At 42.9% G+C, this 19,951-nt stretch overlaps 1 long non-coding RNA gene across 1 annotated transcript in view; it reads left to right on the forward strand.

Moving 5' to 3' along the window:
- The window catches only part of LOC308592502, a 643,114-nt gene extending 633,168 nt beyond the window's left edge, over nt 1-9,946 (forward strand). The window contains exon 3 of the long non-coding RNA XR_014010531.1: nt 9,560-9,946. This is a non-coding gene — a long non-coding RNA (uncharacterized lncRNA). The remainder of the gene's footprint in view (nt 1-9,559) is intronic.
- Nucleotides 9,947-19,951: the final 10,005 nt, after the last annotated feature.

A 19,951-nucleotide genomic window follows, 5' to 3' on the forward strand; every position in this document is an offset into this window, starting at 1 on the left:
CCTTCTTTGTGGGAATTTAATGGTGGAAACTCTTTATCCTTCTCTTCTAAATTTGTTTTTGGGAGCTCCCCCTACTGGATTATAGAACTAATAGTCTCTGAGAACTGCCGGTTTTTTTTTCTGGATGTTTACTCTCTCTGGATTGTTTCCCATGGGATTTACAATTTGACCTTGATCCTGGGACAGCTGTGGAATGAGTGGCGCACCAAAAACAAGGGCTGCAAAGAAAGCAAAACAATCTGAACTTGTGCAAACAACTTTGCCTGGACAGCTACGCAGATCGTCTGTTCCAATTGTGACAGGTCTGCAAGAAGGACAAATTATACAACCACCCTTAGGGGAGATGGCTGCTGGAGGGATAGATCCTGTTTCTAAAGAAATATTGGATCAACTGGCAGCACTGAATAAGAAAGCTGACGAACAGGCAGCTAGATTTGATGAACAATCTGCTAAATTTGATCAGGTGACAGCTTCCATTAATAAATTGACAGACCAGGTCACTAAAAATACACAGGCAATAAGTAGTATTGAAAAGGCCACAACAGAAAACCGAAAATTAGTTGAAGAAGTAAATACAAAAACAGACGAAAACAAAAAGAGGATAGAGGAATTAAGAGGGGAGGTGAGGCCACTGAGTAGACAGGTAACTGAACAGCAAGCGTACCTGTCCCTGGCAGAATTGAAAAACAGGGAAAATAATCTCAGATTGAGAAATATTCCAGAATCCGAAAAAGAGGACTTGACTGGCTTTTTGACAACAGAAATCTCCAAATTTTGGGGATTGACAGAAGAGAAGGACTTTAAAATAGTCACCGCTTTTAGACTAGGAAGAGTGGTCAAGAAGGATAAACCAAGAGATTGCTTGATCATTTTGAGATCAAAGCAAGAAAAAGACAACATACTCGGCCTACATTTTAAAAATTCTTTGGTGATACAGGGAAAGACGGCAGAAATCTTCAGAGATATACCAAAACAGCTTTTGGATTTAAGAACCACGTATAAAGACCTAGCAAGCCTATTGAGAAACAATAAAATCCCTTATAGGTGGGAATTCCCTCAAGGACTATCTTTTACCTTGAAAGAGAGGAAGGTAAGAATTAGAACAGCGGAGGAGCAAGAAAAGTTTCTAAACGATCACGGGGAGGACCTTCGGAAAGGAGTAGCAGGAGCCTGGCCACCTCCTCCGTTTGGTGTTAACCCGGTTCCACCTCCAGGTGAAGAAGACAAAGGAGATACCCCTACTGACAAATAAATTGATCCAGGATGTCTCTGCAGCTACTTAGTTGGAACATAAATGGCGCAAATTCTCCCGAAAAAAGGAAGAAGATTTTTCACATTTTAAGAAAAGAGCAATTGGACGTTATTTGTCTTCAAGAAACGCATGTGACCAGGCTCCACAGGAGAGTGTTAATTAATAAGAAACTAGGTCAAGAGTTTATTTCATCAGACAAGGTTAAAAAAAGAGGAGTAGTGATTTATGCAAAGGAGAACCTGGCACCAAAATTGGTATTTAAAGATGAACAAGGAAGAATTTTGGCGATTGAAATACAATCACAAGGAGAAAAATTTCTGATAGTTGGAATATATGCACCAAATGATGGGAAATCGGAATTTTACAAGAGACTGCACGAGACAATGCTGGACCATATTGACTATACCAACATCATTTTGATGGGAGATATGAATGGGGTAGTCTCTACCTACATGGATAAGTCACAAAACCAAAACCTGAACAAGGATGGCAGACTTCCAAAGACCTTCTTTGAACTTACAGACAATATGGATCTGATTGACATTTGGAGGACAAAGAACCCTCTAGGCATGGAGGGAACTTTCTTCTCTGAGGCCCATCTATCATGGACAAGAATCGACCAAATCTGGATATCAAGAGGACTGGCACCTAAGACAAAAAAAATAGAGACCTGCCCTAAAACCTGCTCCGACCACAATGCTTTGAAAATGGACTTGAGACTCACACCAGCTGGATCCTTCAGATGGAGAATGAATGACTACTTGTTTAGAGATCAGGAGATTGTGAAGAAGGCCCAAAAAACGCTGAAAGACTATTTTGAAATAAACTTGAATACTTCGGTGGAAAAGAAGACAATCTGGGACGCGAGTAAAGCCGTTATGAGAGGGTTTCTGATACAACAGAACATCATTAAAAAGAAGCTCTGGAATGGTAAAAAGGACAAGATTTTGGAAAGAATAAGAGAGGGAGAAAGAAAATTGAGATTAAATCCAAAATCAAAAGAGGTCTTAAGAGAAATAAAATTTTATCAAGTACAATATACAAAATTGATAAACCAAGAAATCGAATGGAAAATTAAACAGATGAAACAAAGATCATTTGAGTCGGCGAATAAATGTGGGAAGCTGCTGGCATGGCAGCTGAAGAAGAGACAAAAATTGAATTTTGTTACCAATCTGGAGGTTGAAGGAGAATGTATTCAGAAACCAGAAGAAATTAGAAAGTGTTTCCAGAGATACTTTAAAAAGCTGTACACCCAAGGACCACAAGCAGAGATTGAAATAAATAATTTCTTAAAAAGTCATGGCCTGCAAAAACTAACACAAGACAAACAAACAACCCTGAACTGTAGAATAACACAACAGGAAATTGAAAGAGCCATTCAGAATCTGCAAATAGGCAAATCCCCGGGCCCAGATGGGCTTACCTCCAAATACTACAAGACTTTGATGGAATATTTGATACAACCATTAATGGAGGTATGCAACCAGATCATGGAAGGGAAGGGGGCACCAGAATCGTGGAAAGAAGCATTCATCACTCTGATACCAAAATTGGAATCTGAAAAGACTCAACTCAGAAATTATCGTCCCATCTCACTCCTAAACATGGATTACAAAATTTTTGCTGATATTTTAGCAAACAGACTGAAAAAAGTTTTGAATGAAGTAATTCATAAGGACCAAGCAGGCTTTCTCCCTGGTAGGCATTTGTCTGATAATACTAGGAATATTATTGATGTTTTGGAGCTACTTCAGACAAATATGAATACAAAAGCAGTTTTGATTTTTATAGATGCGGAGAAGGCCTTCGACAATATATCTTGGAAATTTATGAAGAAAAATTTGGAAGGGATGGGAGTGGGAAGGGCGTTTCAAAATAGTATTGAAGCAATCTATTCAGAACAAAAGGCTAAATTGATAGTAAACAGTGTGGTGACGGAGGAGTTTAAAATTGAAAAAGGGACACGACAGGGGTGCCCCCTATCACCCTTGTTATTTATTTCTGTCCTGGAGGTTTTACTGAACTGGATTAGGAGGGATCAGCTGGTGGAGGGAATACAGGTCGGAGAAAAGCAATACAAACTTAAGGCCTTTGCAGACGATTTGGTTTTGACACTACAGGAGCCAGAAATCAGTACAAAAAGAGCTCTTGAACTAATTTCTGAGTTTGGTCGGGTGGCGGGATTCAAGTTGAACAAACAAAAAACTAAGGTTCTGGCAAAAAACTTGACATCTGCAGAAATAGATGGGTTTCAGAAGGAAACAGAATTAAATGTGGTTACAAAAGTGAAATACCTAGGGGTTAATTTGACTGGGAGAAATTTGAATTTATTTAAGGATAATTATGAAAAATGCTGGTCAGAAATTAAAAAGGACTTGGAAACTTGGTCAAGATTGAAACTTACCTTGTCGGGAAGAATTGCTGCGGTAAAGATGAATGTATTGCCAAGAATGTTGTTCCTGTTTCAAACCCTTCAGATCGTGGACAGAGTGGAATGTTTTGGAAAGTGGCAGAGAGATATTACGAAATTTGTCTGGCAGGGCAAAAAGCCCCGAATAAAATTTAAGATATTAACAGATGCAAAGGAAAGAGGGGGGTTTGCCCTGCCGGACTTAAGATTGTACTATGAAGCTGCATCTCTCTGCTGGATGAAAGACTGGTTTCTGTTGGAAAACACTGATGTCCTAGATCTAGAAGGGCATAGTAATGTGTATGGGTGGCATGCATATTTGTGGTACGACAAGGCAAAGTCTCATAAATTGTTTAAAAGCCATATTGTCAGGAAAGCTTTACTTATTGTCTGGACTAAATACAAGGACTTACTTGAAAGCAAGACCCCGAGGTGGTTATCACCGACGGAGGCTAAGGCCATAAAACTACGTAATATGGGGAGTGGCTGGTTGAGATATTGTGATATAATTGAGAGAGATGGTGATACTTGGAGGTTGCAGAGCTTTGAAAAATTGAAAGGAAAGGTGCGAGACTGGTTTCATTATGCCCAAATTCTAGAGATTTTTAAAAAGGACAAAAAAATTGGTTTCCAGGTGGAGAAATCAAAATTAGAGACAGAACTACTTGAACCTAAGACGAAAGTGCTTTCAAGAATGTATAACTTGTTGCTTGAATGGAATACCCAAGACGAGATAGTTAAATCAGCAATGATAAAATGGGCACAAGACATTGGGTACAACATTATGTCTGAAGACTGGGAAAGGTTGTGGACCACCGGTATGAAATTTACGGCATGTAGTGCCTTAAAGGAAAACATTATGAAAATGGTATACAGGTGGTACATGACCCCAGTTAAACTTGCAAAGATTACTTGTCTGATAATAAATGTTGGAAATGCAAGGAGGCTGAAGGAACTTTTTTTCACCTCTGGTGGACATGCCCGAGGGTGAAGGCTTTTTGGGAAATGATTTATAATGAGTTGAAAAAGGTGTTTAAATACACCTTTTGCAAGAAACCAGAGGCCTTCCTCCTGGGCATTGTGGGCCAGAGAGTGTTAAAAAAAGATAGAACCTTCTTCTTATATGCAACCACAGCAGCAAGGATTCTTATAGCTAAATACTGGAAAGCACAGGAACTACCCACGCTGGAAGAATGGCATTCGCAGCTGATCGACTATATGGAATTAGCCGAAATGACAGGCAGAATCCGAGACCTGGGAGATGATGCAGTGGAAGAGGACTGGAAAAAATTTAAGGACTATTTACAAAAACATTATAAGTTATATGAATGTTGAGAGTTTGCTAAGTGCATTGGAAAAACACGCCTCAGTATTGAAATTGGTAAATGATAGAAACTAAGTCTTAAGATTTTGAAACGTATAAATTATGGATTATATAACTAAATGAAAACACAAAAACAACTGAAATAAGGTATTAATTTGCTGTTTATTTTTCATTGTAAAGAAGGCAGGGGATGGAGGACGTGGGGAAGTCTGGTTGATTATGAAAATTGATCTGAAAAAGTGAATTTCTTCTTTTTCTTTATAACTTCCTTTTCTTTTCTGTAAAACCGCTTTTGTTGTGTTACTGATGTTGTATTTCTACCCTGGAAAAAAGCAAATAAAAAAACTATTATAAAAAAAAAAGTAAAGAAAGGAAAATACATTAGACAGCATAAGGTAGAGAGAAAAGATATCCAGAATATATCAAGGAAATATATTAAGGGAGAAAAGGTGAACCCAGAATTTTCACAGTAAGTATCACATATTCTATACATCCAGTGAGGCAGGTGGCAAAGTTTGCTGTGATTGATCTGCCCTGTTGTAGGAAATAAAATCCAAGTTGCTTGGAAGGAGTCTGGTTTGTTTTGTTTTTCCATTTATAGCTCTAATAAGCCTAGTTATCTTTTCTAGCAATGTAATGTTTCAAGCATTATGTAGCCAAGAAGAAAGATGAACATCGGATGATATTTCCCATTTCTATGTGATTGTTAGACGTGCAGCTACTAATAAAAAGATCAACAAAGGATTGCAAACATGTTACACTGAAAAGGATGGTGCTTCTGAACTTGACCAACAAACAGAAACACTGGGAAACAGAGAAAATGTTTGCAAGCCAAAGAAGGGGAAGGATGAATTGCTGGGGGGCAAAGAGAGGTCCAAGGGTGGTTGGGGGTGCTTTTAAGAATGGATACAGCTGTTCCTGAAGGGCAAAGAAAGGTGTGCCAGTTGTGGAGTACATTGTGCATCCCTGGGAATATCTGAAATTCTTTTAAACACCTTAGACCAAAAAGGGTTTGCAACTGGACACATCCACCAGAGGTGGAAATATATTCCACTAAATCATCCCTTCCAACACTCCAGCATCAATCTAGAACAGGTGAGGGAGAGTTTGACAGGAGCCCAGTGAAACTGCTGTTCCCTTCACTCAGCTCCTGCTTTCAGGCTTTCCAAAGGCATCTGGTTGGCCACTGTGAGAAGAGGATGCTGGGATAGATGGGCCTTTGGTTCTTCTGATATGCTCTTTTGCCAGGGTCTTGAACTAGGAACTTTTTTGCTCTGAGGCTGTAATCTAGTTTAGAGAGCTACTGTGAGGTGTGTACATGAAGGGGCAGGATGTGGAATAGTGATGGTGATCAGAATTTGGGAAGTTCTGCTCCCATTATGTACCAAGCCATGGGTGTTTGGTGGAGGGGGGGGAGCAAGGTATGCAAAGTATGTATAATAGGTAAAATGGCATGCATATTAGGAGAAACATGTACTAAATTGTTGGGGGTTTGTCTGAGGACTTTCTTTAAAAAAAAAAAATCACAGATGTGCAAATGTGTTGAATGGAACTCCAGATTGGAAAATGAGAAGCAGAGAAATCCAAATTGCTGGATTCATCCATTCCTAGGGGTGACCCTCTGAACTGTGTTTGGTTCATTACCATTTCCAGACGGGGCTTGAGATTCTCTTCTGCCCCTTAGGAGATTGTTGGCCCCTCAATGTCCAGGGCCACATTCACACCACACATTTAAAGCACATGGAACAGTCGTGGTTTTCCCCAAGAGTTATGGAGCTGTTGCTTGTTAAGGGTGCTAAGAGTTGTTACAAGGCCCCATATCACGCACCCTGAATGTACAGTTCCCAGAGGAGTTTAACAGTCAGCTCCTCTTCACAGGGAAGTCTGGGAATAATAGCTCTGGGAGAGGAAGAGAGGCCTCCTAGCAACTGTCAACACTCTTAATAAACTGCCGCTCCCAGAATTATTTGGGGGAAGCCATGACTGATTAAAGTGGCATCATGGTGCCTTGAATCTATGGTGTGAGTGTGGCCAGTTGTATAACTGGATCGTGACCAAAAGCTGGAGACATGATAACCTTCCCTTTAAATCAGAAGCTGGATTATTATTGAATGGGGTCATGGTAATGGCAGCTCCCTGATTTGCAAACTGGAAAGCTGTGTTCGTTTTGATTCTACTCAGAAGGCGCTGTGCTTGTAAATGAGCCATCTCTATGGGAACAAGTTGATTTCTCTTTTGTAAGTAGAGTCAACTGTCAAATTAAAGTTGCTTCTAGAACATTTATAATTCCTCTGTTGGGGGGCCTCTTTCAGGACTCACCTGGCGTTCCCATAAAAATGAAATGTCAGATTTTTAAGAACGTTGGTAATTAATGAAATCGCTGCAAAATCAGAAGGTGTCCGCAACCCATCCATCCAAATTTCATTTTTTCTAATCAAAGAATAACAGAGAGTGTAAAGGGGGGAAATGTTTATACGGAAAAGCAAAGTCTCCCCCCACCCCGCCCAGTCCTTGGCCCTAATGAAAATCAGAGCCAAACTGAATTTTAATTCAGCTGGGGGAAAAGGGTGACCTAGAACTGTCTTCAGATATTCACGCGAGGTTTTAAAGAGTTTAGTGCCAGCACTTTGAAAATGAATTCAAATGTCTGCAGTATTTCTGGTTCAAAATTATGCCACACATTTTTTCCCGTTTACAAAAAAAAAAAAAAGTCCTGTCGGAGCATCAAGCAGCGAGTCGTGCTAACTAAATTAATGCCTCTGAGATGGCAAATATATGCTCTGATCAGACAGAAAGCTTGAAAAATGGGGAGACAGAAAATAAAAACTCTTGTTAGAATAAAATGCTGCTAATGTAATGCACACAAACGAAATCATTTGCAAGGTCTGTTTGAGGGCTCCTTTGATGGGTTCATTGGAATGGTGATGGTGCTTCAGAGATTATCAGTTTAAGATCTAATGAAATAAGATGGAGAGCGCCATCCATTTCGAACGGGATATGCTAAAGCATTCTCATCAATGAAGCCTTCACTGGTATTAAGGGTTATGTCCATCTGTGCTGACAGCCTTGAGCATCGGAATCTGGGGACTTGATTCATGGCACACACGCCACTTGTTGACTGCAGCATCAAGGGAAAACGTCAACATCTGGTTGGACACTGTGGGGAAGAGAATGCTGAGCTTGATAGGTCTCTGGTCTGATCTGGCAAGGTAGTTACTATGTTCTTACTGGGCTCAAGCTGATCCGCATTGGAGGGAGATTTGGACATTTAGGATGTGTACGCATTATATCGCTTCCTAAATAGTCTAGGTGGGAGCCCATTTTTAGTGGGGGTAGAAGAAGGGCAAGATACCACTTCCTGCTGAAAATTAGCAGTGGTGGGACAGAGTGAGAAGTGGCTATAAAGGGGCCTTCCTGCTCTCTCCTCCTCCTCTTTTCATAAGAGTTCATGACACCCAGCTCACCGACCCTGTATGATTCCAGCATGATTCCTGTACTGCATGGGGTTGGGCAAAATGACCCTTTAAGTCCCCTTCTAACTCCTATGATTCTGTGGTTAGTAATAATCCTATGATTCTGTGGTTAATTGGGACCAAGTTCACCCCTCCACCGTACCTACTCCATATTGTAATGCAGACTTGGAGCAGTTAGTGGTGGTTGTGGCATAACTAGGTCAATTGGCTTTTGGTCACTCTGCAGAGGTATGTGCAAGGGTGAAAGCAGAAGAAGGGAGCAGGAATGGTGAGTCACTTTTCAGGTGATCATTGACTTCAGAGACTTGCAAGCAGGGTTTGGCAATCCATGAGGCAGGGTATGGATCACTATTGAAATTACCTGTGTCACTCACTTTGAGCTATGCAGCTTAAAGGGGGTGTGAATCAGGAACACCTCCCTCCTCGTTGTAAAAGTGTAGCAGGTGAAGAGAGCTGGGATGGAGACCAGCTTGACTACCTGCAGAGGAGACTTGCCCAGACACAACGGACTTAGGAGGCTGAGAGAGAATTGAAATGTTTCTCCCCAATGGTCTAATGCCCCTTCTGTGGTTTAGAAGTTCTCCATTTCTCATGTTCTAAAGTGCTTAAAGTCATACTTAATGAAATGAGAAGTGGTTGAGGGAACTAGGTATGTTCAGCCTGGAGAAGAGGATGTTGGGATTTTTGACTACTTGCTATTTGATGCAGCTTCCCACAGAAGCAATTAAGGAGTTGGCCGAAGGCCAAGAAGACTGAGCAGAGGAGTTATTCTGCCTAGAGATATGGGACCTTGGATACAACTCTGCTATTGGTCGAGGTCTCCGCACAGGCATGATGACTCATGACCTTCCTGGTTGGTTGGTTCATTGGTTGGTTGGTTAGTTGGTTGGTCAGTGCGTGGTTTGACAGTTCATTGGAGTTTGTTCTGTGAGAGAGTTAAGATCCGTGTCTGTATCCTGTATATAGTAACTTGTGAGTCTGCTGTAAATAAACCTATAGGTAACCAAGTTACTGGTAACAGCGTCTTGTTCCTGCTTCATCCTGCCTGCAACTGACTGCTTCTGGACAGTCTGTGTATGCTCTGCTATATTCAACAGGTTCTGGCTAAGATCCTTCAACAGAGGAGACTGAGAGTTGACCTGAGAGCCATCTTCAACTATCTACAGGGCTGCTACATGGAAGGTGGAACAAGCTTATTTGCTGCTGCTCCAGAGGAGAGGACCCAAACCAATGGTTCCAAATGACAAGATTCTGACTAACCATTAGGAAGAACTTTTCAGTTTGTAGTCACATTTGGTTTGTGTCCAAGGCATTGCACCAATTCATCTCCTCCTGTTTACTCTACGGTAAGTTTTTTCTCGGAAGCATAATTTGAGGTGTTCCCTTTCATCCTAGCATTTCTGCCTCCACCCTATTCCATCTCTAGTTCTTGCCTTGAGCACCATAAACAGCTGGAGCTCTCCCTATTATCCTTCCTCACATTGAGAGCATATTTTAACATTTCGTTTCATACAAACCCACCACCAATGTGCCTGCTGTCCAGGCTGGAGATTTCTTCTTTTTTATGCTAAGAAGATGTGAGATTACATTGTTCTTTACACATAAACCCCTACTGTTTTAATTTGGAAGCTTGGAAGAGTTGCAGTTAAAACACTCATTAATCCTAAGGCTGAATACACGTTACAGTTTACTCTGACTCCAATGCATTCCTACTGCTGGTTTTGCTAATCTGTGTACACATGACGTTACCCTAGAGCTATTAGAAGAAGGGAGCATTATGATGAAGGTATCTAGGGGCAGTAAATGCAAGTGATGGTGGAAGCTGAGGATAGTAAGGGCAAGTGATGATCTAATTCAGGGATGGGGGTTCTGCAGCCTCCCAGAGGTTGTTGGACTCCAACTCCCATCTACGCCAGACAGGATAGCCAAGGATAAAGGATGATGGAAGTTATACTCAAATAACATGTGGAGGGTTCTCCATTCCTGGATGTTCATATCTTCTCTATGATTTGAAGAGACCCAGCAGCTTCAAGGTGAAATAACATTGCACAAAGGAAGCAGCAATAAAGCCTGAAATCATTGCAATCATAAAAACAAAAGCAAAATCCAGCTCTACAAGTTGTTATTTGGAAGGGGAGGGAGGTGCGCCACCATAAGGAAAGCATTTGTGGGGAAGTTTATGTTCAGGATTATCAGCCCGGAATTGATATCTAGCTGTTGTACAAATGCACTGCATCTAATGACCGCACTGAAGACTTTAATATCATTTCATAATCAATAAAGCTGCCAACAGCAATGCCAATAACATCCATTGTTGATAAACGACCGACATAAAAATCTCCCAATTGTCGGCTTTAAAGAAGATTTAATTAAAGAGGCTTTACCACTTCAGGACCGTGTTGCTAACAGCACTGAACTTATAAGCACCCTTTGTGAGAGAGCGCAGTTCTTAGAAGAGTCTCGGAAATGATTCTGCTGGTGCTTAGGAAAGTACCTTAGCAAAGGTGAGACCTCCAGTCCATCTAGCTCAGTGCATGGCAGCATAAGAGGTGTCCAAATTTATTTGGTCCAATGGGTGTGTGGTTTCCATCCCCATCAGCGCACTTCTCCTCCCCACCTCAGTGCTTTGTCTAAATACGGTATGTCTTTTTTTAAGAATAGTAATAATAAGGTGTTGAAATGAGTTGGGCCTTGGAGGGGTTCAGAATAAGGGCACCAATATGGTCAAGGGGATGGACCTGTGAGGAAAGGTTGCATCATTATGCATGGCATGGTGAAAGTGGTTAGAGACGGGGTTTTCTCCCTCTCTCATAGCACTAGAACTCATGGTCCTCCAATGAAGCTGAATGTTGGAAGAGTCAAGAGGGATAAAAGATAGAACTTCATGCAACGCATAGCTAAACTATGGAACTCGCTCCTCCAGGAGGCAGTGGTGGCCACTATCTTGAATGGCTTTCAAAGAGGATTGAACAAATTTATGGAGGAGAATGTTATCTATACCTACTAGGCACAATGACTATGCTCTGTCCCCATTGACAGTGGCAGCAATGCTTCTGAATACCATTTACTGGAAAACTGCAGGAGGGGATTGTGTTATTGCACTCAGGTCAAGCTTGCGGACCTCCATGGGCATCTGGTTGACTACTGTGAGGACAGGAAGCTGGACTACATGGGTCATTGACCTCATCCAGGAGGCTGTTCTTAGGTGCTTACATTATTACGGGAAAAATTGTATGGGGGAGGAATCAGGTCCACAAGCAGGGGGTCATGATTTGACTGCAATGATTGGCAGCAGCTCTCCAGGATGACTCTTTGCCATCCTTACCTGGAGATGTTGATGATTGAACATTGGACCTTCTGCATGCAAAGCCTGAGCTATGGGCCCTCTCCAAGTTCCTTAGAAGGCCCTTCCGAGGTACAAAAAGAGAGAGAGGCAGAGTGCAAAGTATCATTTTGAGTCCAAAAGTCTGACCAGCCACTCCCCATCCCATCCTATAAAACAGCAGGGTGTATGATATGTAAAATGGACCATGGAAAGAGAAGAAGGGAGGTCATTGGATATTTTTAAGTTTGTAAAGTGTTTATTTGAAATTGTAAAACAGAAAATTTTATAAAAAAATTTTATTTAAGAAAACCAGCAAGCAGAGCTTGTGCATAAAACCAGCACCTCCTTGCCTCTAGGGTGAATATCCAGGTTTGGCATCGCTGAACATCAGCCGCATCCTCCCAGAGATCCTCCAACCTCTGGTTCCTCCTTGTTGATGCTGCCTTCTATAAGCAAGTTACAGATAGGTAGCCATGTTGGTCTGCCATAGTCAAAATAAAAAAATTCCTTCCAGTAGCACCTTAAAGACCAACTAAGTTAGTTCTTGGTATGAGCTTTCGTGTGCATGCACACTTCTTCAGATACCAGATTCTATAAGCAAGTCAAGGTCCTTCAAAGGGAAGGTCATGTCTGGTGGCTATTTAAACATTTCCAATGAGAAGATAATGTGTCATTGTAAAAAAGATACAGATTTGCACAAGATTTGCATGCAATTTTCATATGATAATGTGTGCATGCAGTTTTAGAAACGATTGCTATAATTTCTGCTGAAATATAATGTGTCTCACCACAGTGGAGAAGACGGGGAGCAGATGGCTCATGGGGCTGCTGGCTCAGTCTTTTATGCTGATGGGCAAGTCCAAATCCTCGCTACTCTCTCTTCTTAGGCAACTTTCTCTGGACTTGAACTTCACAGCTTCCAAATTGAGGACACTGTCAAATAGAGGAGTTTCCAAAGTGTCAGGAATCTTAAGCAGATGAACACTGGGAAGCTGGATTGTCTCCCCTCTGAAAAAGGGTTGCAACATTTGGGACTTTACAGAAAAGGTGACTAAGGGGAGACATGATAGATGTTTATAACATATGCACAGCATGGGAAAAGTGGATAGATAAAAGTTTCCCTCCCTCTCTCATAAGACTAGAACTCATGGGCTTCCAGGGAAGCTGAATGTTGGAAGATTCAGGACAGAGAAATGAAAGTCCTTCTTCATGCAGCTCAGAGTTAACCTATGGAACTCGCTCCCACAGGAGGCAGTGATGGCCACCAACTTGGATGGCTTTAAAAGAGGATGGGACAAATTCATGGGTGCTAAGGCTGTCAGTGGCTGCACAGTTGGAGCAACAATGCTTCTGAACACCAGTAGCTGAAAGCCACAGGAGGAGAGAGAACTCTTGTGCTCAGGTCCTGCTTGCAAGTTTCCCACCGGCATCTGGTTGCTGGACTAGATGTGCCATTGGCCTGATCCAGGATGCTCCTCTTATGTTCTTATGATATAATAATAATAATAATAATAATAATAATAATAATAATAATAATAATAAATTTTATTTATATCCCACCCTCCCCAGCCGAAGCCGGGCTCAGGGCAGCTAACAACAATAAAATAGTACAACATTCTAAAATCATTCCATTATAAAATTAATTCAAATCAAATTGATGGCAACCATTAGGCTAAAGTTCTGTGAAGATTGCCAAAGGAGGGAGTCAGGCTGTGCCCTGGCCAAAGGCCTGGTGGAACAGCTCTGTCTTGCAGGCCCTGTGGAAAGATGTCAAGCCCCAGTCTCTTGTGACAGAGCGTTCCACCAGATTGGAGCCGAAAAAGCCCTGGCCCTAGTTGAGGCCAGCCTAACCTCTCTGTGGCCTGGGACCTTCAGGATGTTTTTGTTTGAAGACCGTAAGTCTTCACTATCTACTAGCATCGACTCTGGAGCTTCAACCAGGAATCTTACCTCCAAAAACTGCTGTATAGAGTGATTGTGGTCTCTGCGTGTTCAGACCTCAAAGTCCTCTTACCCAAATTAACTAGGGCTGTACAGCATCAGCCCTTGAGATTCGTAGGCAGTGCAAACCTAGGCCCAGCCTCTGTATCCTCTGCTTGCTGACTCCCAGTAGCCAAGTTCTCCAGATCTTTCTGCTTCTAGTTCAGACCATTCACCTCAGAGGCCATGATTTGGAGGTCCTCCATGCCTAGATTCAGGTGTGACAAGCCCCAACTCCAGTCCATCCCCTGGCAATCAGGCTTCAGGCCCTGCATCTTAAGAAAATGTTACTCATGTTGTTATGGGTTTGTAGGTCTGTGAGTTCCTTCCAAATCTGTGTAAGTGAGGGTGGAATGTACAAGAGGAAACTAGTCAAATCAATTCCTTTTGTCAAGGTCTTAGGCACTCAGATCAGTACCTGTCATCTGCATTTTAAAAATGTAAGCTCTGCTGCCATGGAGACAAATGGGTGGGCCTTTTCCCACTTCACCTGGCTGAACACCATGTCATCCAAAACAGAAGAACAATAGCCAGCATTTTTGTGTGTATTTTGCCATTGCTGGAAGCTGGATACACACAGACACGTCTGCTCTGTGCTGGACCCAAAACTGTGACTTGGGGCTTCCCTAGAAGCCTAATGGGGAAGCAAAATGCCGTGAGCCTCTGCTCCATTCTATGCTCAGGTTGTAATAATGTTTAAAGAAAACCATATACCCTAAAGGGACCACAATCCCCATTGACTTTCATTCTGGGGAAACCAAACCCTGGGGAAAGCGCTGGAAATCCTGCTGCTTGGAGATTGGAGTGTATGCAACAATAGGTATGACTTGCAAGGCCTTTTCTGCGGTGGAGTGAACATGCAGTCCTATGCTATGTCAAGGAAAGCCGATTCAAGTCTGCATTTAAGCAGGGGGGTTGCCATGGGACAACGGAGCTGCAGAGTTGCCTTGATCCAGAGCCAGTTTTCAAGTGCTGCCAGGGAGCCTCCAATGTAGCAGGTAGTTCATACCAAAGCTGGCTGCAAGACTGAGATAATTAGAATGCTTCATTGGGATGTCAGCAACTTCAAGGCTCTGTAAGAATAAGCTGAGAGAGAGGGGGGGAGAGAGAGATCTGTCTTGAATGGACATATATCCTCCTTATTTACTCTTTCATTGAATATGTTTTTATCCCACCCTTCACCTCATGATGTCATGGTGGGTTACAAATGAATTAAAATCCAAATGGCCTAAGAGACAGACATGAAGCTAAAATTAACGGATGAGCAACCATAAACACATCTTAAGGAGTCAACTCAACTCCTAAAGCAATGCTACCAACCAAGAAGGTAAAGAAAGAATTAGTTTAGAAGCTTTCTGCACAGGAAGCTTTCCCCCTTGGTTGTTGTTTGTAGAGCAGTTAAGATTTGGCATCACAGAATTGTAAACTTGGAAGCAACCCACAAGGATAATCTAGTACAACCCCCTGCAATGTAGGAATCACAGCTCAAGAACCCCTGACAGATGGTCATCCCACCTCTGTTTAAAAACCTCCAATGAAGGAGAATCCACCAGCTTCAGGGGGAATCCATTACACTGTCAAACAGCTCTTAAGGTCATAAAGTTCTTCCTAATGTTTAGTGAGAATCTCATTTCCAGTCATTTGGATCCATTGGTTTGGGTCCTCCCCTCTGCAGCAGCAGAAAACAAGCTTGTGCCGTCTTCCATGTGGCAGCCCTTCAGGTATTTGAAGCTGACTGTCCAATCACCTCTCAGTCTTCTCTTCTCCAGGCTAAACATTGACTCCCTCAACCATTCCTCACAAAGCTTAGCTTCCAGACCCTTGATCATCTTGGTCACCTTCTTCTGCACTTGTCCTAGTTTGTCTATATCCTTCTTAAATTGTGGTGCCCAGAACTGGTCACAGGTCTCCAGGTAGGGTTTGACCAAGGCAAAGTAGAGTGGCACTAATACTTCCCTTGATCTGGACACTATACTTCTGTTGATGCAGCCTAGGAACTTAATGGAACTCAATGGACTTAATGGACTCAATTACATAGGTAACTACAGCACTGTGAGATCCAATCTGTTCATACTTTCATGGGTATAACTGGGGTTCTCTTTTTTAATAAAAAAAATCCAATCCAATCCCTTTCCAGACACAATATGAATATTTTCATCCCAATTGGTTGTATGGTATGCAGCTATCCATACAGAGTGTTTCTGTTTAAAAGGAGCTTTCTGTTTAAAAGGAGAAGCTGGATGTCTTTATTTCATTTTATTTTCCACATGGAAATCTGAAAACAAGGAGGATAGAAGGATGCTTCGCTTGCCCCTCCTGACATATCAAAGAAGAAAAGTTGGTAGGAAGAGGACCAAGGGGGAGGGAAACTGTGCCTGTTTCCATGACAACCGCTTAGAGAAGGAGGCAGCAAAAGAACAGAAGTTTCAAATGCCTGTCTGCAAAAGAGTGCTGGGTTATTCTGACTTCTGAGGCTTCCCAGCGGGTCTAGAGAATATGCTGAAATCTTCTATTTTCAGAGGGTTTTTAAAGGGCTTCCTGAGGGGACCCAAAGCTATGTCCTTAACCAGTTGGAAACACAAGCAAAACGTGATGGGGAAAGATGAATTCCATCACTCCCTTTTTACAGGTGAGGCATCAGGTATCACACAGCTCTAAACAAGCTCTAAACAACTTCTTCATGCAACACATAGACTATGGAACTCACTCCCATAGGAAGTGAGCTCTTAAGGCTGTGGAGCAGACCTGCTAATTGTGTAAGGACAACAGGGGCTTCCGGTGACTGGGATATTTTTTGTGCCTCAGGGGGTCTGAGGTTGTTTGTAATATCCAGTATGCTGATGATACCCAAACACACCTTTTCTTATAATCAAACTCAGGTGATGGTGTGGAAGTGCTAAACTGGGATGAGAAATAGATTGGATGAAGTCCAGCTCAACTCAAACTCAGTCCAGAAAATATGGAGATGATGTTGGTAGTTGATTTATCCGATAGTGGAGATAGAGTGTGTCTTCTTATAAAATGGAGTTACACTCCCCTTTGCAGGTGAGGCATGCCTCATTGGGTACTGTTGGATCTGGTGCTATCTCCAGAGACCTAAGTGGCTTTCTGTGGCATGAAACACTCTCAATGCAGTTATTAGCATTTTAGTAAAGTCCCATTTGGACTACTGTAATATATTCTGGATCGTAAATAATGTACAGAGCTACATTTCCCAGAGCTCTCTGAGAAGAGGACTTTGTTGTTTTAGCACTCTGGAGGGGGATAAAGGGTCTCCTATCAACTCTCAACAACAAATTATAGCTCCCATAATTTGGTGTGTGTACGTGCACGTGCATGTGCATGAGTATTTAAAATGGCATCACAGGGTTTTAAATGTATGGTGTGAAATGACCGCTCCCCACATTAAATGGGGGGCATACTTTGCGTGGTCGCACGCAGCACCCCCGATCCTACACAGCTCCTAGCAGTAGTGCCTGGCATCGCCACCCCCCACCCCCCGGCTGGATACCTGGAGGTTCCCGCCCAACCTCGGACTGTCAACCAATCTCCGTGGGGGAGGCGTTGCCAGGGGAGTTGGCCAGGTAAGGGGTGGGACTTCCCTGCACACACAATAGAGGGTGGAACTTACCTGGGAGATCACAGTCAGCTCCAGAGATTCTCCCACTCCATCCTCCCTAAGTTAAGATTTCTTTTGTAGGTTAATTTCTTCTTCACAGGTATGCTGGTGCTGCTACGTATTGGTCGCCGCTAAAGGGCCAGAAAGGAATTTTCCTGCATTGGCAGGTTTTGCCTTCCCCCATAGCAAAAAGTCACAACTTTGGCGGTTTCAGGCCTTGGGTGGAATCCTTTAGTCTTTCTTCCCTAAAATGGGGGGGGGTGAAACTGTGACACCCCTGTGGCAGTGATTCCAGGGTTCCCCATTAAAGGGGTTGTTCTGAGGGGAGTCATTGGCCATACGCTGAGAGGCTGTCATTGGTCTCCCCCGTGTTGTGGTGAATTGGGGGGAGGGATCTCTGCTTGAACAAACGTTCTCCAGAGCCAGTCCAATTCTACTCAGTCTGGATAACCCTGATGTTCCCCAGATCCCCAGCTGGGGACTGGGAGGGATAAACACCCAAGGCCTAAGCCAAGGTCTCCCTACACCTGAATCTTAAATAAATTTGTGACCAATTTTAATCCCCTAACACAGTCGTGTGTCTTTATTCCACGCAGGAGCCAACCTGGGGTTGGGGGGTCTCCACCTGTCCATGCAATGTGGCCTACGACTCCACCAACCCCTATAAAAAAAACCTCACACCCTTCATCCGAAATCTCATTCACATGTTGTTATCATCTGCGGCTGAGGAATCAAGTTCTTACCCTGGTCATCAGCCACAAATTCCTAGCTCCCACCTTCAGATTGGCCAGAAACCAACCCTTTCCCCCACCAACAGTCGCATGTTTTCACCCTGGGACACCACACATTCCCCTGCTCAGCCAAAACAGAACAATTTTGGGAGGAGTCCATGCCCTCGTAGCACCTCCAAGCCACAGCAACTACAGCTATGCTAGTCCTAGGGGCTCATTTCATGCTCTCCACTGGCACACACCCAGTCTTTATTCTCTTATTCATCATTAAGATTGCAATGTTTACCATTCCTTCAAATCAGGTCTGCTCTCCCCACGTCTCCATCAATACAACGCCAAGTTAATATGACGTGCAGGTTGAATGAATCAAAATTCTGGGCATAAGCCAGCACTCACTCACTCTTCTCCCTCTGCCTTGATCTCCTGCTGAATAATTGCCCTAGCCAACTCTTTAGTACAAAGCCACAATGCTCTCTACAAGAGGTCTTTGTTTATTGCAACAATAAAGAAACTGGGCCAAGCTTGGCTTTGAATTAAGCTAATGCAATTCTTTTGAAATTAAAGCACTTGTCTGTCTGGCCAATGGCTTTGAAGACAAAAAGATTGGACTCAGCATTCAACAGATGGCACAGAAAGAAGGGGCCTTTTCTTGTCAAGAGAGCAAAGTGATTGGAGCAGAGTCCAGGCACGGGTGCGAGGTTAATGGTGGACAATAATTCTTGTAGTTTCACGTTATGCCTCATCTGGGAAATGCCATAGCTGGCATCTTCCTTGCCTGCAGAGGATCCCAGGTCCAAACCCCGGCAACTCCAGGAAGGGCTGGGAGGAACTCCCTGTCTGAAGCCCCAGAAAGTCACTGTGAGTCAGTGTAGACCAGGCTTCCTCAACCTCGGCCCTCCAGGTGTTTTTGGCCTACAACTCCCATGATCCCTAGCTAGCAGGACCAGTGGTCAGGGATGATGGGAACTGTAGTCTTAAAACATCTGGAGGGCCAAGGTTAAGGAAGCCTGGTGTAGACAATACTGAGCTAGATGGACCAAGTGGTGTGACTCAGTATAACACAGCTTCTTATGCTCCTAGGTTCCCATCTACCAAGTCACTTGGAGGCCTTGAAGGGAACCCCGTCATCTCTTAATTTGGCTCTGGAGAAAAGAGCATCCACCAGGAATGGGTGAATCTGTCAATCTCGGTTTCTCATTTTTCCAACCTTAAGTCGAGTTCTCCACATTTTCACTTCACTTTGCAATTAAAAAAAAAAAGTATTCAAGACAATTCAGGATGTCCTCATGATTTTCTCCCAACAGCTGCATGTTTGCACTCAATTTTTTCTAATATACCCATTTTTGCAAAGCAATTGTTCCTAATATAATGCATTTTTGTATATATGCATTTCTACGAACTCTTTACCACCCAGGATATGCATTTCTGTTCCCATTACTTGGCTGAATTGCTGCATTGCAAAATCAGGATGTGTTTTAGTTCCCATGTGGGTCTGGAAAGTGCAAATCATTTATTTCTCTTCCATCACTAGCTTGGGTCAAGGTGGGTCTGCAGCTGGTGAAGAACATTTTAGAAGAAGAGAAGACCAAGAGGTGATATGATACCCATCCTCAGATACCTGAAGGACTGCAACATGGAAGTTGGAGCAAGCTTGTTTTCTGCTGCTCCAAAGGTCAGGAACTGAACCGGTGGGTGCAAATGTCAAAAAGGGAGATTCTGACTAAACATTAGGAAAAACTTTCTGATTGTAAGAGGTGTTCAACAGTGAAAGGGACTCCCTTGGAAGGTGGTGGACTTTCCTCCATTGGAGGTTTTTCAATAGAAGTTGGATGGC

Source organism: Podarcis bocagei (genome assembly GCF_964188305.1).
Source record: "Podarcis bocagei genome assembly, chromosome: 7".
NCBI classification, from domain to species: domain Eukaryota; kingdom Metazoa; phylum Chordata; class Lepidosauria; order Squamata; family Lacertidae; genus Podarcis; species Podarcis bocagei.